Raw genomic sequence first — 18,545 nt, forward strand, 5'->3', positions numbered from 1 at the left:
GTAAAAGCTCGAGTCCTTGGGATTTGCTTCCTCTTTTTCTACTAAAAATCAAAATTTTCTGAGTTTCAGGGCTGCCTGGAAAGTGGGTATGGTTTGGTTCAGAGGGTGTCACAGCCAGCCTCGGGTGTCTGTGGGAAGGAGGGGATGTGCTGTGCAGGCAGCCAAATTCCTGTGGCATTGGTGATTTCAATCCATTGGGTTAATTTAATTGAGTCTATTGGATATTTAATTGTGTAAAATGCATATTAAATTATATGAGGGCACCTAAAGCCCTTGATGGGAATCATGACTGTGGTTAAATGTGAAAAGAAGTTAGGAATAAGGGAATTAGTTGTACATGCAGCTTTATTTCTGCTGACACATTCTGGTGCGGCTGAGACAACACACCCAGGGCAATAAAGCAGTTCTAAAACCACGACTTTGAAAGGTGATTGAACATGAAAAAAAGTGTCCAGTGCTTTCTCCTGGAATAAACTGTAGTCTGTGCCTGAGCTGTCACAGAGGGTGACATTTTTGGTGAAGTCCTGCAGACACCTTGGACTGTGTTCTCAAATCTCGCCATCACTTCTTGTCTTATGAAAAGCCAGGATGTAGTTAATTCTGCACGGTTTGATTTTCCTAAACTTCACTGAGAGACCAGAAAAAGAGCTAAAAAGAGTCTTCTCAGGCAGCCTAGAAACATTCTTCTGTGGGCAAGGTGGTTTGTCAGCAGAAAACTCTGTTTCCTCTCCTCTTGGGGACTCCCCTTTTTTAGCTGTACACAATTCAAAAAGCCAGTCTGGTCTTGTTATTTGGGGTGGGTGGGAAAAGATCTTCTTTCAGCTGGGTTGCAGCCCTGTCATCTCCAAAACATGGTTATAACCAAGTCTGCTGTGTTGCGAGACTGAGCTAGGTGGGCTTAACTGGAGCACTGTGCTGGGCTCCTCTGAGGAACCGCAGAGGAGTTTAGGGAGTTCTGTTCCCCTCTCTGGCCTTCTTCTGCCATACAAAGAGTGCTTGATGCTTTGGGAGAGGAGACCCTCAGGGCCAAGAGGTCTTCTGCCTGGAGCCCCATGCCCAAGGCTGTGCTGAACCATGGAGCTGAGTGTTGGTTCTTCTCTCTCATCCAAAAATCTTGCCAGTTGGAAGGATGGAGGGAACACCACAGATATGCATGTCTGTTACTTTTTTCTTTCTGGTCCCTTCAGATAAGCCATCAGCAGACAGAAGCATTCAGTCCTGCAGGGCATCTCTGCCTCCTGCACAGATGGCAAGGAGAGACAGCAAAAGAAACTGCCTTGGGCTGGGGTTGGAAGATCACAGGGTGAGATACAGCCCTGGTCAATAGCACTGGGATAATGTCCTAGGGGAAGAGAAAAAAGCCTTAAAATCCAATTGATCTGGCATTATTCTGGAGGAGTTGTGGGGTCATTTCAGCCCTAAGCAGCCACAAATGAAATAAAATGGAAAGAGCAGAGGGTATGCACTTTTGCCCAAGTCCTCCACAGTGCTATCAAATCTTAGCCAGAAAACCACATTTATTTCAATTTCAAAAAGCTGGGAGGCCTGAGTACAGGGAGCTGGATTGAAAAAGCTGGTTTTTAAGTAATTATTTAAAAGGAAAAGCCATGGTTCCTATCCCCTTCCTTCACCTCTCCCTCCCCATGCCACTTGTTTTGCTGCTGGAGGTTTTCAGGGTCCCCTTGTCTCTGTGGTGCATTTGGGACTAGGAGGGGAGGTTTAGTCCTTTTAGTGTCACTTGAGTTGCTCCAAGAGAGCACTTTCTCCTTAAAATTAATTTCTAGTAGTGAGTTAGCTCTCAGAATCTTTATTTTATGTGGAAAGCATGACAGAAGTAGGGGAAGAAAAGGGCGGGAATGGTGGGGGGGAAAGGGAATAGGAAAAAACCCAGATTGTATCAGAACACAGACCACAAAGCTGTTTACATTTTATTGCAGTGCTATTATCTTAATGTCCCAGGCATCAGTCTGGGGCAGAAAAGCTCCATTCCAGAGCTGGTGGAGCCACACAGGTGATATAAAAATTCCTCAGGGTGAGGTTTTATGTTAGGCAAAACAGTCGAGGTAATGGGATTTTTGTTTAAAACCTCGTCTGGATATGGAGGGAGTCGAAACTGCAAGAGTGTGGATGGGAAGAAGCCTAGCAGGGCCATTTGGTGGTGCATGGGTTGGGAAGGGGCTGGGAAGCAGCTCTGGATGCCTGGACCCAAGGGAAGAAGGTCTGATTTCCTAGAAAGGAATTGGTAACAGCCAAAGATGGAAGTAGGGCTGGCGTGCAGTGGATTTGCAAGAAGAGAAGAGGTTGTCCCACTAAATTGGTTAGAAGCAGGTGTGGCCCCAAAGTCCTGGGCACACCTGGGACTGGTTTTCATGGGGCAGCTTTTCCTCTTCTCCTGAAGCTGGTGGGTCCTGGAGCAGCACCCTGGGCCCCACAGGTGATGCCTGTATGGGGTGTATGGGTTCTCCCTGCCCAGGACTTGCCTCATCCAGGGCTGACAAATCCTGGTGACCATGCTGGGCATCCTCCTGCCAGGGGCAGGAGTCACCCTCACAAGTGGCCAAAGTGTCAACCCCCAGTCTGACCTCTGCTCAATGCACAGGTTCAGCTGGCCTTGCCTGGTTGTAGGTGGCCTTTGGGTTGGTTGGAGCTTTCTATAACACAGCTATTACAAAAAAAAAGCTGGTAAAGAAGATTAGTACATAGAAATCTGCCTCATTTTTTTTTTCCTAGATAGTCTTATAAATGGCACTGCTTCCCTCCCAGAGCATGTGTGGGCTTCTCTGGCCTCCCTGACAGTGACATTCAGATGGGGACAGTGTTGGGCTAGTGAAGCACCTTTTGTTTCACATGCAGAACAACGCTGGTGTCCAGCCCTGCTATAAATAGTGCCTGTCCCTGCTTCCTTCCCGTCACCTTTCCTCGGGAAATGCTGTCCCTGTGCTGTGGAGGAGCACAGCTCACCTACCCTGAAGTCTCTGCCACACACCTTTCTCTCCCTTCAGGAGAAGCTACCCCAAGGGAGTGATCCACAGTTCTCTCCTTGCATATGTGCTGTTTTTGTGTTCCCCAATAATTTTCTTCCATTTTTGTGAGTTCCTTATCCTTCAGAGTCTTCAAGGCCAGGTTGGATGAGGCTCTGAGTAACCTGGCCTAGTGGAAGATGTCCCCGTTTCTGGAGCTGAATGGTCTTCAAGGTTTCTTTGAAGCCAAATCATTCTGGGATCCTATGATTTTCCATGGTTGCATGCTTCATTTGTTGCATAAGATAGGCATGAAGAGTGAATTAGATGTCATTAAAAAAAACTGGGCACATTTTCCATCACAGCAGCCAACATCAGAGCCACATCTGCTGGAGGGTTTGGTTGCACATGGTGCTGTAAAAGCCTACAGGAGGTGGTGGGGTCCTTGCTGCAAAGAGCTTATGATCAGAGCTGTAGAGGTATCACTCCCCGCCTCTCCTGGCAGAAATCCTGCAGCCAGTGACCTCTTGTTGGCTTAGAGTCAGGAGGTGTGACTGCCACCTCCTGATGAGGGTGGTGGAGGGCATCACTGCTTGCTGGGATCATGGAAGGAGAGCAGCACAGGCAGGTGTTTTCATGCCAAGTCCAAAGTTTGCTTAGTTTGACTTTCCACGGGCAACCACTTCTAGGCAAGGATGGAGTTTTGCATGGTGGCACAACCTCCCCTGCAAGAAGATACTGTGGAATGTGGGGCACAGCAGACCCATTTCTCAAGTCCCCTCTTCAAACCTTTCCCACCCAGTGCCTCTCTGCTAACACAGCACAAGCTGTGTGGGATGTGATCTCCTTGGACAGGTGAGCTCTGAGTTTAGCCCCTTGTTCTTCAAAAAGTTCCCAAACCCCCTGTTTTTTGAGCATTACAAGCTGACTTTGTGTTGCCCAAGGTTCCTCCTATTCCCATGGCCTCCTGGTGTGATGTGTTTGGGATGGAGAATCCAGCTGGCTAAATTCTTTGGCCTGGAAATGCATGGAAATACACAGAAAGTGGCTTGCCCCAGTCTTGTAGGAATGATAAAATAACATTGCACATTCTCATAGGCTTTACAAGGAATATATGGAGTTGAAATATATGGAATTGCAAGAGGACAGGTGGTGTTGTGGACAGTGGCTTGCCCCAGCCTTGTAGGAACGATAAAAAACATTGCACATTCACATAGGCTTTACAGGGAATATATGGAGTTGAAATATATGGAATTGCAAGAGGACAGGTGGTGTTGTACCTACTTCTTGGTCTTCTGGTTAACAGTACTGAAATAGTTCTGTGCCACTTGAGGAAGGGGGCAGTCTTTCTGATGACCAGGAAAGAGTTTTTGGGGAAGTCTTAAAAAGTGTGCACCACTGAAATAAAATTGATCCAAAATCTTACTGGATTCAAAAGAAAGATCAGGCTGAGTAGCTTATCAAAAAGCAAATCCTTGGGTGTGCACAGATGCTGGCTGGCACCTCCTGGCTCTTTTGGTTGTCCTTGTCTGGAGGCAAGAACAGGAAAGGATGGCAGAGAAAACAACCCCATGTCCTGGAGAGGATGGAGTAAAAGCCCAAGAGTTAATCAATACCCTCTTTGCAAAAGGCCCCTGAATTGCTTTTTTCTGCACGAAAAGTGGGAGTCTCTTGTGTTTCTTCTGTGCAGCTGGTGTGTCTTTAGGCTTTGAGGTGACCAAAGCCATGAGGGGCTGCCTGGCCTCTCCCAGCCAGGATTGCTGGGGATCACAGCCAGTCTCAGGTGAAGGACCATCACCTTTAACTGTGACTGAGCTTTGTGTCATCTCCTCCTTCTCCTGTTGGATGAGGTTTTAAGAGGGGTGTTTCTGCACCTGGGAAGTCCATCCTACGTAAAGCCCCTCTGTTGGGAGCTGCAGCAGAAGGCTGCACAAGTCCTCCTGGTTCATACGTGGAGGGAAAGGTTGTGAGCAAAAAGGCTCAGGAGCTCTCTCCATGTCCTTTTAGCATGCCCCAAATACTTAAAGATTTCAAGAACAGGATTACAGAAATGTCCCCAGGTTTTCTCTAGCATGGTCTGACTTTATTTACTTCCTTGCATTAACTTGGCTTTGCACTTAAATCATCAGGAAAAAACAGTCTGGATTATTTTTTTCTGTGTGTATGTGTTTTCTGGACTTAATTAGATTCAGAGCTGAGGGAGGCAGAAATATCCTCCTTCCCTGGAGAGCCCTGGGTGGCTGTCAGGGACGGTTTCCTCTTCCTGAAGCAGGAGGGTTGTGTAAGCACCATGACCCTCCTGCTGACGCCCACGCCGCGCACTGGGTTATCTGGGGTGAGCTCACTGAGTGGGCATCCCTGTCCCAACTCCCCAGCCAGGGCCTACACTGCTGAGAAACCTCCTGGGGCTCATCCCAGCCCAGCCATGTGGGTCTTCAAGGAGGTGGTTCTGCCTAGGGACAGCCCAAAGGATGGTCATGGTGGGCTCAGGGCCAGGCAGGGAAGGTCCCATATCCGCTGGCGGCTCCACTGAGGAGCGTAGGCAAGCTGTGATATATTTCTTTTCCCATTATATTTAATTTTACAGATCCTCGGGGACACTCAACCACCTACAGTGATTAGTTCGACTGATTAAGCTGCTTTTCCTCTTGTGACAAACTCCTTTTGTGAAGGGTTTTCAATAGCCACACTGCTCGGGACATTGTTCCTGTACAATTTCCTTTCAAAACACCATAAAGGCACTCTGCCGCTTCACCCTGTCGTAAAACACCACAGGAATCAGCTTGGCCCAGCTTGCTCCTTCAAGGGCAAGGTCTCCTCATTCAGGGGCAAGATACAGGCTCGGGTGGGAATCACAGGACCACGTGGTGCTGGTGTGAGATGGAGCCATGAGCAAGGGGGATTTAAGATGAGATAAGATGGAAAGCAAAAGTTTTCTGCCTTTTTTTTTTCCTTCTGTTTGTTAATGAGAGGACCCAGAGTCACCCAGGGAAGTGAAGGATAAATAAACTTGAGAGCACAGAGAAGGAAATGCTGCTTTGCACGTGTCAGCTGATTCAGCCTTGCCTGGCAGAGGCTGGGGGTGGTGCAGATGCTGTCAAGGTACCCAGGGGTAAAAGGTGCGCAGGCAGAAGGGCAGTTTCTGCTGAAGAAACATGCTGCTGTGAACAGCAAGTGGATAAAACTGGTCATTTGATTAAGCCTGGGAGACAGAGGAAGGTCTGATTTGACGCCAAGGGAGTAACAGATGAAGGGAACTGTGGGCACTTGCAGCAGCACAGTCATTCCTCCCTGTGTTTGTAGTTACTCTCTTGCCCTCTCATGAGGTTTTTGGGTAAGACCTGTTCCATTTGGATCTGGTTGGTCCAGCAGCTGCCCTCTAGGTAAGGTGATGGAGCAGGGCAGAGATGATATCAGGAAGGGTCAAGCAGGAGCCCTTTTGACCAGCACAGCCACGCTGGCCAGATGTGGGGGCATCACCCTGCCCCACTGCCCTTCCTTCCAGGAGCTGAGGAGAAGGCTCTGCCAGGGGTCACAGCACAGAGACTCCACACCTGGGGAAGGAGGTTGTTAAGAACAAAGCCTGCACTGGGCTCACCATTGAAGGAGTAATCCTCAAATCACTAAAAAGCCACCTCCTGACACCCAATGGACATGCAGCTGGTGTGACTGAGCCATGGGTGGAGCTGCTGGGCAGCACTGCAGCTGCTTGTCAGGAGGGAACACTTGGAGGTGAGGTCTGGAGGTTCTGTGGCTCCATCAACACCTTTTGCTGCCTTTAACCATGGCTCAGAGCAGGACACAGCATGGCAAAGGGCAGTGGCTTTAAACTGCCAGAGGGCAGGATTAGATTGGGTATTGAGAAGGAGCTCTTCACTGTGAGGGTGGGGAGGCCCTTGCACAGGGTGCCCAGAGCAGCTGTGGCTGCCCCTGGATCCCTGGGAGTCTCCAAGGCCAGGCTGGATGGGGCTTGGAGCAGCCTGGGACAGTGGAAGGTGTCCCTGCCCATGGCAGGGATGGAGCAATGAGCTTTAAGGTCCCTTCCAACTGAACCCATTCTAGGATTCTGTGATGTCCCTGTGCAGTAATCTGAGCCCTGGTACCCACATGGCACAGATGATTCAACAGCTCTGCAAAAGCCATCTGAAGTTCAGCCAAATTTATATCTAGCATCAGTCCAGCTTATCTAAGAGCAAGTCCCCAGTGCTGCATGCTATCCAAATGGTCCATGTAAAACGCCAGGAGCAGTGAGGTGGAGCAGTTGGTATTTAGCATCCATTGGGGAATTTGTTCTGCCTGTCACTCATTTCTCAAGCTGTGGCAAGGCTGAGTAGAGGATCTTCACCCAGCTGCTCTCATTTCTGGTGTTGTGAGTACTGAGGCCTTATGTGCTTGGGGGCATCAGTGAAAATATGCCCAGGCGTGTTTCACCCCCAAGGGCAGGTGGTGTGGCCACCATTCTGCTGGCAGAGCACACCACAAAAGGGATGCTGTGCTCACAGCTCCTTTCCTGATGCTGGCAACAGCCAGCAGGATTGCGCATTTTATGCTTGTGCAAGGATAAAGCACTTCTGTAAAAGTCAGAGAGCTCTTTGGGCTCGACACTAATGGCAAGAGAAAGATAAACCTCTGTGAGTTTGACAGGACATGGTGCTTGTGAGCAGGACATCAGGGGATATGTGTCCATTGCTGCTCTCCATATCTGATCCGTCCTCCTTGTGTTCCTAGCTAAAGAGCCATGCAGAAGGGTTAAAAGATACCCATCTAAGCAAATGTTATCCTTTCCTTTCATTGTTCCTTTTTTTCTAATGCCAGGAGGCAGTGGCAGGAGCAAGCCGGGTGCATTTCCCAGCTGCAGGGTTGCCACCTCTCTATTGAATGGTTTTGTCATTACATAAAAACTCTAAAACACAAGACCTTTAATACCCTTTTTTTTTCTTCACAGTCTTGGTGACTGAAGTGACCCCTGTCCTGCAGACTAAATTTAACCCAAAAGCCAAGCCACCAATAGACTTTATGGCATCAGGAGACTTTTGCAGGTTGTTTTTATCCATCTCTGTCACTGCTTGGAAGACTTTATGTACCACCAGCAAAGCATGTTTCTGTTATGAAACCTTGGTAGAATTGTATGGCCTGCTGGATAGGTTCAGGGTCTTATGATGTTACTTCACTGAAAGCAAAACAATTGCTCCAGAAAAAAAAAAAAAAAAAAAAAGCTCCCAAAAAAAAAAAAAAAAAAAAAAAAACAGAACTTCAGCATATGGCTATGGTGGAGGTGGTTTTTATGAAAACTCAGTATTTTCTAGGCATCTTTTTACTGTGTGGTTTCAGGGGCTGGTCTGGAGGTCAATGAGCTGTTGTCACTGATGGCTCTTCACAACTGTTGCAGGCCAGGTTTGGAGCAGCCTGGTCTGGTGAAAGATGTCCCTGCCCATGGCAGAGGTGGAAAAATGTGATCTTGAAAGTCCCTTCCAACCCAAATCACTGTGTGATTCTGTAATTTTTGTGAGCATTTTGGAGTGAACAGGAGCTCATGGTGGCCCTACAACTGTGAAGAAGGTTGGGAGAGCAGCCACTCTTAAATCCAAGGCTTTGCTGGGAACATGGGAGTCCTCATTGAGTGTTCACCTTTAGCAGAGACTACTTCTCCTCCATGATCACAGGTGCTATTTCAGGTGCCCTGGCTTGTCTCAAGCTCCAGGCAAGGAGCTGTCAGACAGCAGACCTTATGAAACCAGCACCAAAATGGCTGGAAGCCAGACAAGATGCAGTAAGGCATTTCCAGTGTCACTGCCAGCTGGATCCCACTGCCTGTGTCCATAACTATGTTACCCAGATGTGAACTGGAGGTCCAACTTCCCATTGTGCTCAGAGGGGATGTGCTCAGTGGACTTTGGAGGATGCTTCTCCCCCACATAAGAAAGGTTAGCCTGTTCATCTTATAGAGAACATATTTCCTTGCTTTATTTTGCTTTCCTATGTTGACCAGAACCAAGGAAGTCTGAAAAACAAAGAGATGTGGGAGGAGTTGAGCCAAAACACCTCACGCTGGAGGGAGTGCTGGGACAAGGATTTTTTTTCTGGGCTCTCTTCAGCAAAAATAGGCACTTGAAACTGGGCATCCCAGTCTCAGTTGGGATTGAGACTTTCATTAGAAGGGCATGTAGTGGTAGGACAAGGAGGAATGAGTTCACACTGGCAGAGGGCAGGGTTGGATGGGCTATTGGGAAGGAATTGTTCCCAGTGAGGGTGGGGAGACCCTGGCACAGGCTGCCAGAGAAGCTGTGTCTTCCCCATCCCTAGAAATGTCCATGGCCAGGTCGGACAGGGCTTGGAGCACCCTGGGGTAGTGGAAGGAGTCCCTGCACATGGCAGGGGGTGGAATGGGATGATCTGTAAAGGTCCCTTCCAACCCAAGCCCTAAGTCACATGGTGAAGTAAGCATACCCTGCGCCCTTGTTCTTTTTCTTACCTCTTTTGAGACCAAATATAACTGAACACATCAATCACAAAGCATACAGTGAATTAAAAAGAGACAGCTGAGATAGGAGGGAGGCAATGGTGACACTTCTGAGGTCTACCAGCACTGGCTTGGTGCTGCTGAGCAGGATTCAACACCAGTCACTGGTCTCTCAGCAGCCTGTGTGAGGTGTGTAGCAGCCTTTTCTTGCCCTTGTTTTTTTCATAAACAGGTGTCACCAGAACTGTTGACATCACAGGTGGAAAGGTTTAGCCCTGAGCCCCCTAAAGACTACAACTCGTATCTCACTGTGAGATCAGTTATCAACTTACACCTTCTGCCAGAAGAGATTTCATCTTCTTTCTTCTGGTGGAGAGCTGGTGGGTGGATGTCCAGTTGATTCATCTGGTATGTCCTGAGGTCTGAGGAGACCCCTGGAGTGCTTATCAGGGGATGCATGGCTGGGGTGCATTTTTCACATTTCAGGCAAAACATGAGCTGATCCAAGCCTTTGGAGTTGAGTGGGATTTCAAGATATTGGTTGATAGGCTGTGTTTTGGACGTTTATGTGTTCCCTCAGATTTGGTCCAAGTGTAAAGATGAAATAAATGTATGTTCTGAGATGTATTAGGGACACATGAAATCATGGGAGGATTGGTAACTAGCTCTAAGGCAGTGTGATTTATAGTCCTATTTAAAGGACTTACTTTAAAGCTATTTTTCTAGTTTGTGTTTGGAGGACATTACTAACTCATTTTATGTGGAAATATGTTCCTCTGCATTCATTTTTACCTGATTCTGTGTTCTCAGGCATCATCTTCTTTTCTGCTGTTTCCTTTCTTATAAAAAAATGGATGTGCCTCTGGTTTCCCTTCCTTAATCTTGAGGAAGATAAGGAAGGAAGGAAGATGAGGAAGATATCTTGTTTAAAGATACACATAACCAAGCTGTCCCAGCATTTTGTCTCACAAGATTTTTTTTCCCAGTGGAACTTAACCAAAATAAGTCTCCACACTTCTTCCCACAAGGATCCCATTGGCACGTCAAGAGGTTGGGATGCATCCTTTTAGGGCCAAGTAGTTCTTGTACTAGAAAGATAAAGAGTATCCCAGCCATCACTCAGGAGTATGACATGCAGGGTATTTGTTTAAAAACTCCTTACAATCAGCTGACAGCCCATATTCATGCGGTTTTCACACTGTCTTGAAGGGGTTGCACTATTTCCAGAGCCAGTCCATTTGTGGCCAGTGCTAAGGCTCCTCTCACAAATAAAAATAGTCACAGGAGCAGCTCTCACCCAGGTTTGAAGATTTCAAGTTATACTGGGTGAAGGTGGATGTGTTTTTCGGCTGGCATGAATGTGTCGGTTTTAAGGCTGTGAAATTTTGGAAGAGCCTTAGAAACCCATTCCCAGAGGTCAACAGGACAAAGCTCTCCTGCTGAGCGAGTGAATAGAAATGAGTTCATAATTACAGAGTATAGTAGCTTTTTCACCGTTTTAATTGAGGTTTTTCAGAAAGGAAGAGAACTTAAAACAATACAGAAATGTCTTTTGTTCTTTCAGGGCCATTGGCTGAGGGCTTTGCAGTGACAGGAGAGGATGTTTATTAAAAACAACAATATCAAGACGTTATTTTAGGGCCGAAGGGCCTTTCCTAACTGGAACAAAATTAAATGCTTGAACTGGTTACTCTCTGAAAATTAGCACTGAGCTAAATGATTTGCAGCACATTGCTGAACTTCTGTTGGAGCACAAGAGAGAGGAAGGGAAGGAATTGAAGAAGTTGAAACACTCCTTTCCTTCTCAGTAGGATTTCCAAATCAAATTAATTAGGTTTAACAGCACGTGGGTCTGAACCCTTGAAGCAGCATCTGGAAGTCAGTGGTTTATCCTCATCCTTATGCTCCTGTCTTCTCCATGCCCTCCTGGGAGCTGATGAGGCTTATTGGAGGGGACTTTGGGGGTGCAGAGGGGACACCCCAACCCCAACAGGGGCGTCTCAGCCATCCATGCTGAGCAGGCTGTGGGGGAGTTGAGCCAGCATAGTGGTAGCTGTGAAAAGCTGCCTCTTCTCCAAGAGAAGCAAATGCCGGAGCGATATTTTTTTTTCTTTTTAAGGACAAAAGTGAGCCTGGTGGTGTACTTGCCTGCAATGGAAAATAGCGTGTAGATAGACCATAGTGTTTAGAATATAAGAAACTCTTCTAAGCAGCTGAAAGCACCTAAGCAGAGATGTTAAAATAAGAGGTGGCGTTCTGCCTAATATTTAGAAACTCTCAACCAGAGATGAAGGGCAGGTTATGTTTTCAGGAACAAATGCAATAAAGGATGCATCTCCAAAAGGAATCACAGAATAGTTTAAGTTGGAAGGAACCTTGACAATCACCTTGTTCCAAACCCATGCCATGGGTGGGGACACTTCCCACTATCCCAGGTTGTTCCAAGCCCTGTCCAGCCTGGCCTTGGATACTTCTAGGGATCCAGGGGCAGCCACAGCTGGTCTGGGCACCCTGGGCCAGGGCCTGCCCACCCTCACAGCCAATCATTTCTTCCTAATATCTAATTTAAATTTAAATCTCCTTTAATTTAAAATTATTCCCTCTTGTCCTAGTCATAGAATATATCAAAATTAGAGGGATCCCATAAGGATCATCAAGTCCAACTCCCTGCTTCTCACAGAGCTGCCTAAAACTAAACCACATGACGAAGAAAGCTGCACCAGCTGAAGCTGAGCCTCCTCCAGAACAAGATGAAGAGCTCCTTATTGTAGTCCTGGTCCTTTGTGAAGTCTCCTCAAGGAAATGAGTGTTCATGGTCATGGCAGTGCCAGCAGTGGGTGCTTGCCCTGCCTGCCCGAGCAGAGCTGGCGGTGGCAGCGCCACAGCCGAGGGGCTAGCAGGAGGCAGTTTAGAGACAGATCATCATTTTGGTTTGATTTTCTGCAACGCCGCTGGGAGTTATTACACTAAATTAATTCTCAGGGCCGCAGGTCCCCAGAGGAGAATACCAACCCAGCAGTTTGTTCCTGGCAGGGCTCAGCTGGGTGATTGTGTTACCGTGGCCTAATGGATTACAGCGCGCAAGCAGGACAGACGTGTTGTCCGTGTGTGTGCCACTGGCTGTGCCTTCCAGCTGGGGCATCACTCCCCTTATCTTGTGTTTGCCATGCCACCCTGCATCCTTAACTCGCAGTTAGATGTGCTGTTGGTGTGCTGGACCTGGACAGAAGGGCTGTAGGAGCAAGAGGAGAGAGAGGTGTGATGGGTCACGCTAGGCTGCCTGGCTTGGTGACCAGCAGTGGACACCAGGAAGAGGGTGAGAGGAACATGCAATGCTGCTTCCTTGCAGTGCTCTCCCTTCTTAATGGTTGGACTTGATGATCTTAAGCTTTCTTTCCCTTTTAAGTATTGAATGGTGCAGTAAACTGTCTACAGAGCCTTCCCCAGACTGAACAACCCCAACTCTCTAAGCCTTTCCTCATAGGAGAGATGGTCCAGAACACTCTGAGCAATTTTTGGTTCTCCTCCTGGGACATCTTGGCCATCTTCACAGAATCCTAGAATAGCTTGGTTTGGGAGGAACTTTAAAAATCATCCTGTTCCACTCCCCTGCCATGGGCAGGGATGCTTTCCACTGTCCCAGGTTGCTCCAAGCCCCATCCAGCCTGGCCTTGGACACTGCCAGGGATCCAGGGGCAGCCACACATGTTCTGGGAATCCTGTGCCAGAGCCTCCCAACCCTCACAGGAAGAATTTCTTCCTAACATCTGATCTAAATCTCCCTTCTTTAAGTTTAAAACCATCCCCCCCATGTCCTATCCCTACCTGCCTGTGTAAAATGTCACTGTCTCTTATTTTTATAAGCACTCTTTAAGTACTGGAAGTCAGCAGTGAGGTCTTCCTGGAGCCTCTTTTCCTGAGGTGAACATCCCCAGTTTCCCCAGCCTGTCTCCAGAGCAGAGGGGCTCCAGCCCTCAGAGCATCTCCATGGCCTCTTTTGGACTCAGTCCAGCACGTCCATGTCTTTGGTATTGCTTGCATTGGTGTTGCTTTGGTACTTGATGGTGTGATTTATTTATTTTTAGTCAACATTTGAGGCAGGTCTTCATTGTGGGTGCAGGCGTGGGGTGTAGGATGGGTCACAGAGAAAGAATGCAAGAGCCATCCCCAGGGCAGACAGCCAGAGAGATGGACAACAAAACACCTCATCAGTGTTTCACCAACCTCAAGGTGCCTTTTGGCAGGGGACTGCTCTCAGCATCTCCCCTTTGGCTGTGAGAAAACTGAGGTGGAAAGAGTCTGTAGCTGGACCTTGCCCCACCACAGACCTTGCAGTGAACCTGTGGCCATCAGATCCTCCAGTGAGTGAGCCCTGCCACCCGTGAGCCTGCCCTGCAGGGCTTCTCTCAGTGTCACACAGTGCAAAACACGGCTGGCTACGTGATGCTCTGTCAGCCAGCCAGAACTGAGGGAAGGAAATACAGCGGCAGGCTCCTCTCACTAGGAAACCAATCTGTTACTGAAATGGCTTTGTCTTTGGTGGAGTGTTTCCAGCACGGCTCCTCAGCACAGGAGATGGATTTATCCATCTACACCTTGTTTTCCAGCCTGAGTTCATGGAGGTGTTGTCAGCAGCTGGTTGCTGGAGTGAATGTGAGGTGAAATAACTTGTTTCTTTCTTGTGCTTTCCATCCTCAAGTATAAATGTGCCACCGCCTTGGAGTGAGCACCCAGGGCTTGGTGCTGCCAGATTGCTCCCGAAAGTTTCTGGCAACTGAGCTCAGAGATCAGGGCAAGCATGGATTGATACTTACAGTGAGTATAAATGAAAGGATTTATGGCACCCACTGTCTCATACGATGTCATTCAATGAAACCTGGCCCATTTGAAGAAGCCCAGCAGCACTTCAGCATTGTGGTCTCATGGTTTGGATGGTGACTTCCAGTTTTTGGCCATGGCAAGTAGCCACCCTCTCAGCAAAAGAGCATCTTCCACCCCCTCCTTCTCCCTGCAAGCCCAAGCTGGGGACGCTGGCCCTGGGGACTTGGGAGGGAGCAACAAGCTGAAGCTCTGCAGGGCCTCCTGGCATGGTTAGTGTGTGAAGAAGTTGCCAGCTTAAGTTGTTTGGGCTCTTGTTGCAGAAACAATATTTCTGTCTGACCCCAGTTAGCAACTGATGTTTGCAAAATAAAGAAGTCAAGGCACTGGAAATACTTTCCATTCCGGCTCTTGTCTCAGCCCAAAATATTAGTATTAAAAATATTGCATCTATTATATGCAGCTAATATCTCTGCTGGCACATAAATCACCCAGGGATTTTTCATCTCCATATTAAAAAAAAAAAAGTAACTGTGCTCTATTTTTGGTTATTTGTTAACTGTTTTGTCTCCATTTATTCCTACTACAGCCACACCAGTCTGTCTCCAAGGGACCATCTGTGGGAAAGAGAGTCCCTAGATTGATTCAGAAGGTGTCAGGGTCATTGACAGGCATGAAGGAGCTGAGTCTCTGCTCTTTCTCTGATAATGTCTTTATTTAGCGTGACAGCCTCCAGGGCACGAGTGGACAACAGGCTTCTTTCTTTCATTTAAACTAACATTGCTCCAGCCATTCCCAGCATTGTGCAGATGCTATGGATCTTCCTAATTTCCTGGTTAAAGCTGGGGGTGCAGGTCCCCAAGCAGCAAGGACCAGCAGCTACGTGACATCAGAGCTGCAGAAGGTGGCCCGGATCTGTGCCTCCCCCCCAGGCAGTGTGTTCCCATCCAAACTGACAAGTGAAAACTCATCCAAGAGAAATGAAGTTTTGGGAGTGAATCAGACCCTGGCACAGCTTAGCAATTCTGTGGGAGTGTCAGGGGTAGCATGAGAGAGGATGCAGGAGTGGGGTCAGGAGCAGAGAACTCTCTTGTTGAAGGTGACCCTGCTCATTGCAGAGGGGGTCGGCTAAATGACCTATAAAAGGCCCCTTCCATCTCAAACCATCTATAATTCTATGAACTCTTTTGACAGTGGGACAGAGTTAAGTAAACATTCAGGAAACAGCTTAGGATTGTCACTGGATTGCAATAAATCAATTTCTGGATCAATCCTGGCTCCCAAATCTCTACATTAAATGCTATAGGCTGCTGCATCTTGTTTAAAGAATTTAGTTTAATGTGTTTGATAAAGGATTCTGGCTCACCTAAGTCCAAAGCATCTCTGCAGTTTGGGTTGAAGTTTTACTGGATCCCTGTGTTTGGAAGCAATTGCTCGCCATTGGCTTTGGGTCATCTCATATGTCTGGACAGCTGTCAGGAGATCCTGTCAAATCTTGCCTTAGCTCCTACAGGAAAGACATTTATTTCTTCACTAGAAAGCACTGGTATAAATAGGATATGGGGAAAAAAAAGCCCTAGGATGTCTCCTTGCTGCAGGTCAAAGAGGCACAGGGGTCTAAAGGAAGACAGCTGAACACAAAGGCAGCAGGTGGGGGCTCATTGTACTATTTAGGATGTGTCTTGGGGGACAGACCACAGAGGATGGTGGTGGGCTGTGTCTGTGCATCTTGGCGTGGGTTTAAAGTTTATATCTCTTGGAGGATTATCAGATCTCGGGTTGACTGATCAGCCTGGGTGTATTTTTAAAGGAGGCAGCCTGGAGTCTGAAGTATAAGCTCTTTTATTGCAAAGTAGTAAAAGACGATTCCATATTCATTCAAGCCACATTCTTACCAGTAGTCCAGGATCCATTTGTGTTTGGGAAACATTGTGTACTGTGGTCGTGTCTTTATTTAAACTGTTTTGTCTAAGCTGGACTCAGTTCCTTGTCACTGTGTTTTCCGATGTTTTTTATGTAATTTTTAAAATCTTGTTTACAGTACGCTGAGAATCCAACAACGTAATTCCAAGTAATGTAGTTTACGAAGAGAGTAATTTCCAAGCAATTTCTACATTAAATCACAGCAGTGATTTCTACACCAGTCACAGCAGTCAGCCTTGAAGTCCAGGAGGTGCCTTCCTAGCTGGTTGCCCGCTCTGTGCAACAAGGGCCTCTATCTTGACATCCCTCCTGATTTGTGGGAGATTCAGCAAAGCATTAAAAGAGCTGTTTCAGAGCTATCTCACATGCCATCTGTACTTGGGATATCTTTCCCAAGCTGCTGTTGCAAAACAGCTCCTTAAATTCCTCCTGAAGATTCATTTCCATGAAGCTTGGAAGAAAATAGCTGACTCAGGCAGCCTGTGCAGCCAAGCATTGCAGAGTGTGAAGGCTGTCCCTGGGCTTCAGCAGTAGTGAGGTTTGCTTTCCAGTGCTTTTGAGTCAATCCCAAGGGGTGTCATGCCATGTCCCTCAGCCCAGAAGTGCTGTCTCTGCTCCTGCAACACAGTCTGCAGGCTGGTGGGCCTGTGAATGGGGTGGGAGAAGTTGGTCATTCATCCATTTGCTTGTGAGTCAGTGGGAATTTTGGATGTACAGACACAAAATCACACTAATACAATGGTTTGGGTTCAAAGGAACCTTTAAAGCTCATCCAGTCCCATCCCCTGCCATGGTTAGGGACATCTTCCACTAGACCATGGTTGCTCAGAGTCCTGTCCAACCTGGCCTTGAATGTTTCTGGGGGAAGGGCATCCACCAACTCTCTGAGCAGCCTGTGCTGGTGTTTTACAACCATCATTGTGAAAATCAGTGCTACCATGTTGGTTTATAGTGATTCTAATTATGCTCTAGAGAACCAAATGAAATAATCTCTAGCAAACAAAGGCACATGTGGTGTCCAGGCCCAGAGGAACGGTTGTCAGCAGTGATTGTACCTCAGGACCAAGGTGGTGACAAAGAGCATTGTGCCCCTGTAGGCAACTCACATGAGGGTTTCATTATGCTTTTCCCAGCAGCCAGAGACTCTGAGCCTCATCACAAACATCTCCCCCCTCACAGCATTGTTTTGGTTGGCTGTGCTTGTCTTCTGGCGTTCACTGTATGTTTGTAAAGATGCATACGTGTAAGACTTAAAGTATGCACTTCATCTCAGCTGTTCAAAGATGGTTTTAAATCTTGATCACCACCACTTTGACAGGTGGACTTTCTACACTTCCAAAATGCCGTGTCTGTCCAGATGACGTGGGCTCAGTCTAGCAGTTGGGGTGGTCTCTACCCCTGGTGACAGAAAGGCATGAAAGAAGTGTGAATAATTTCATTTTTGTTTTGAGGAGTGAACATGACATCTTGTTCCCTTCTCATCTGAGAAAAATGCAAACAAAAATGAAACTGGAGCCAAGTGAAACCAGTTTGAGAAAGAAAGCCAAAGGGAAAACACAACACAAATCCTGTGTTCTTCATCCTTGGAGCTGGTGGTTATTGCTTTCTGTGGGGTTTTGAGGTTTTTGATTAAATTGTGTGGAACCATCAAGCTTATTCGAGTGTTTCCCGTTCTCAGCCACAGCAAGGATAGAAAATGGCCAGGGCTGGGCTGTGATGTTCTCTGCATCAAAGCAGTGCTGACTTACCATTATCCATGCATATGAAACATCAGAGTGCCTTTCATGGAGGTAGTCTTGCTGAGGAGTACTTCTGGGGAAGTCAGGCCTCTAAAATAGCAATTCAGAGCTTTTTCCTCATTATATCAGTAACAATATCCCCCGGACATCTTGGTACCTACTTCTTGATAGTTTTAGATGTTATAAAATTCTATCCCATCCTAACTGGGATCCTTCAGTCCCTCCAGTTTGGACCACAACATCTCTTTAAATGCTCAAAGCCAGTGATGGTGGATGTTTCTGACCACAGCAGTACTGCCCAAATCTCTCCAGCGGTGCCTGTTTTGGGATACCAGTCCAATTGTTTGTGGTCTGTCTGGTATATGCTTGGTTCAGAAAGACTAGGCCTGGAGACATGAGTTTGTGCAGGGGATGTTTCAGAGGATTTTGCTTTTTCCTGCCCTTTCCCTCTTCAGGCTGAGTTTCCTGGGCAGCTAACTAGTACAGCCAGAAATAACTCACATGCCTAACTGAGAATTTTACTCTTTTGTTGGTGACTCTAAGAGGTACCCTTCTTAACTTCCCTCACTTAAAGGAAAATTGTTTGGAGATTTTCAGAAAGAAGGTGAGAGAGGTGGCCTGACATCCCACAGTGATTCCACCAGT

At 47.3% G+C, this 18,545-nt stretch overlaps 1 protein-coding gene across 3 annotated transcripts in view; it reads left to right on the forward strand.

Moving 5' to 3' along the window:
* CTIF (cap binding complex dependent translation initiation factor) overlaps positions 1-18,545 on the forward strand; it is a 147,480-nt gene that overhangs the window by 78,735 nt on the left and 50,200 nt on the right. The window lies entirely within an intron of this gene.

This window comes from Passer montanus, unplaced genomic scaffold (assembly GCF_014805655.1).
Source record: "Passer montanus isolate IOZ18808 unplaced genomic scaffold, ASM1480565v1 scaffold86, whole genome shotgun sequence".
In the NCBI taxonomy this organism is placed as follows: domain Eukaryota; kingdom Metazoa; phylum Chordata; class Aves; order Passeriformes; family Passeridae; genus Passer; species Passer montanus.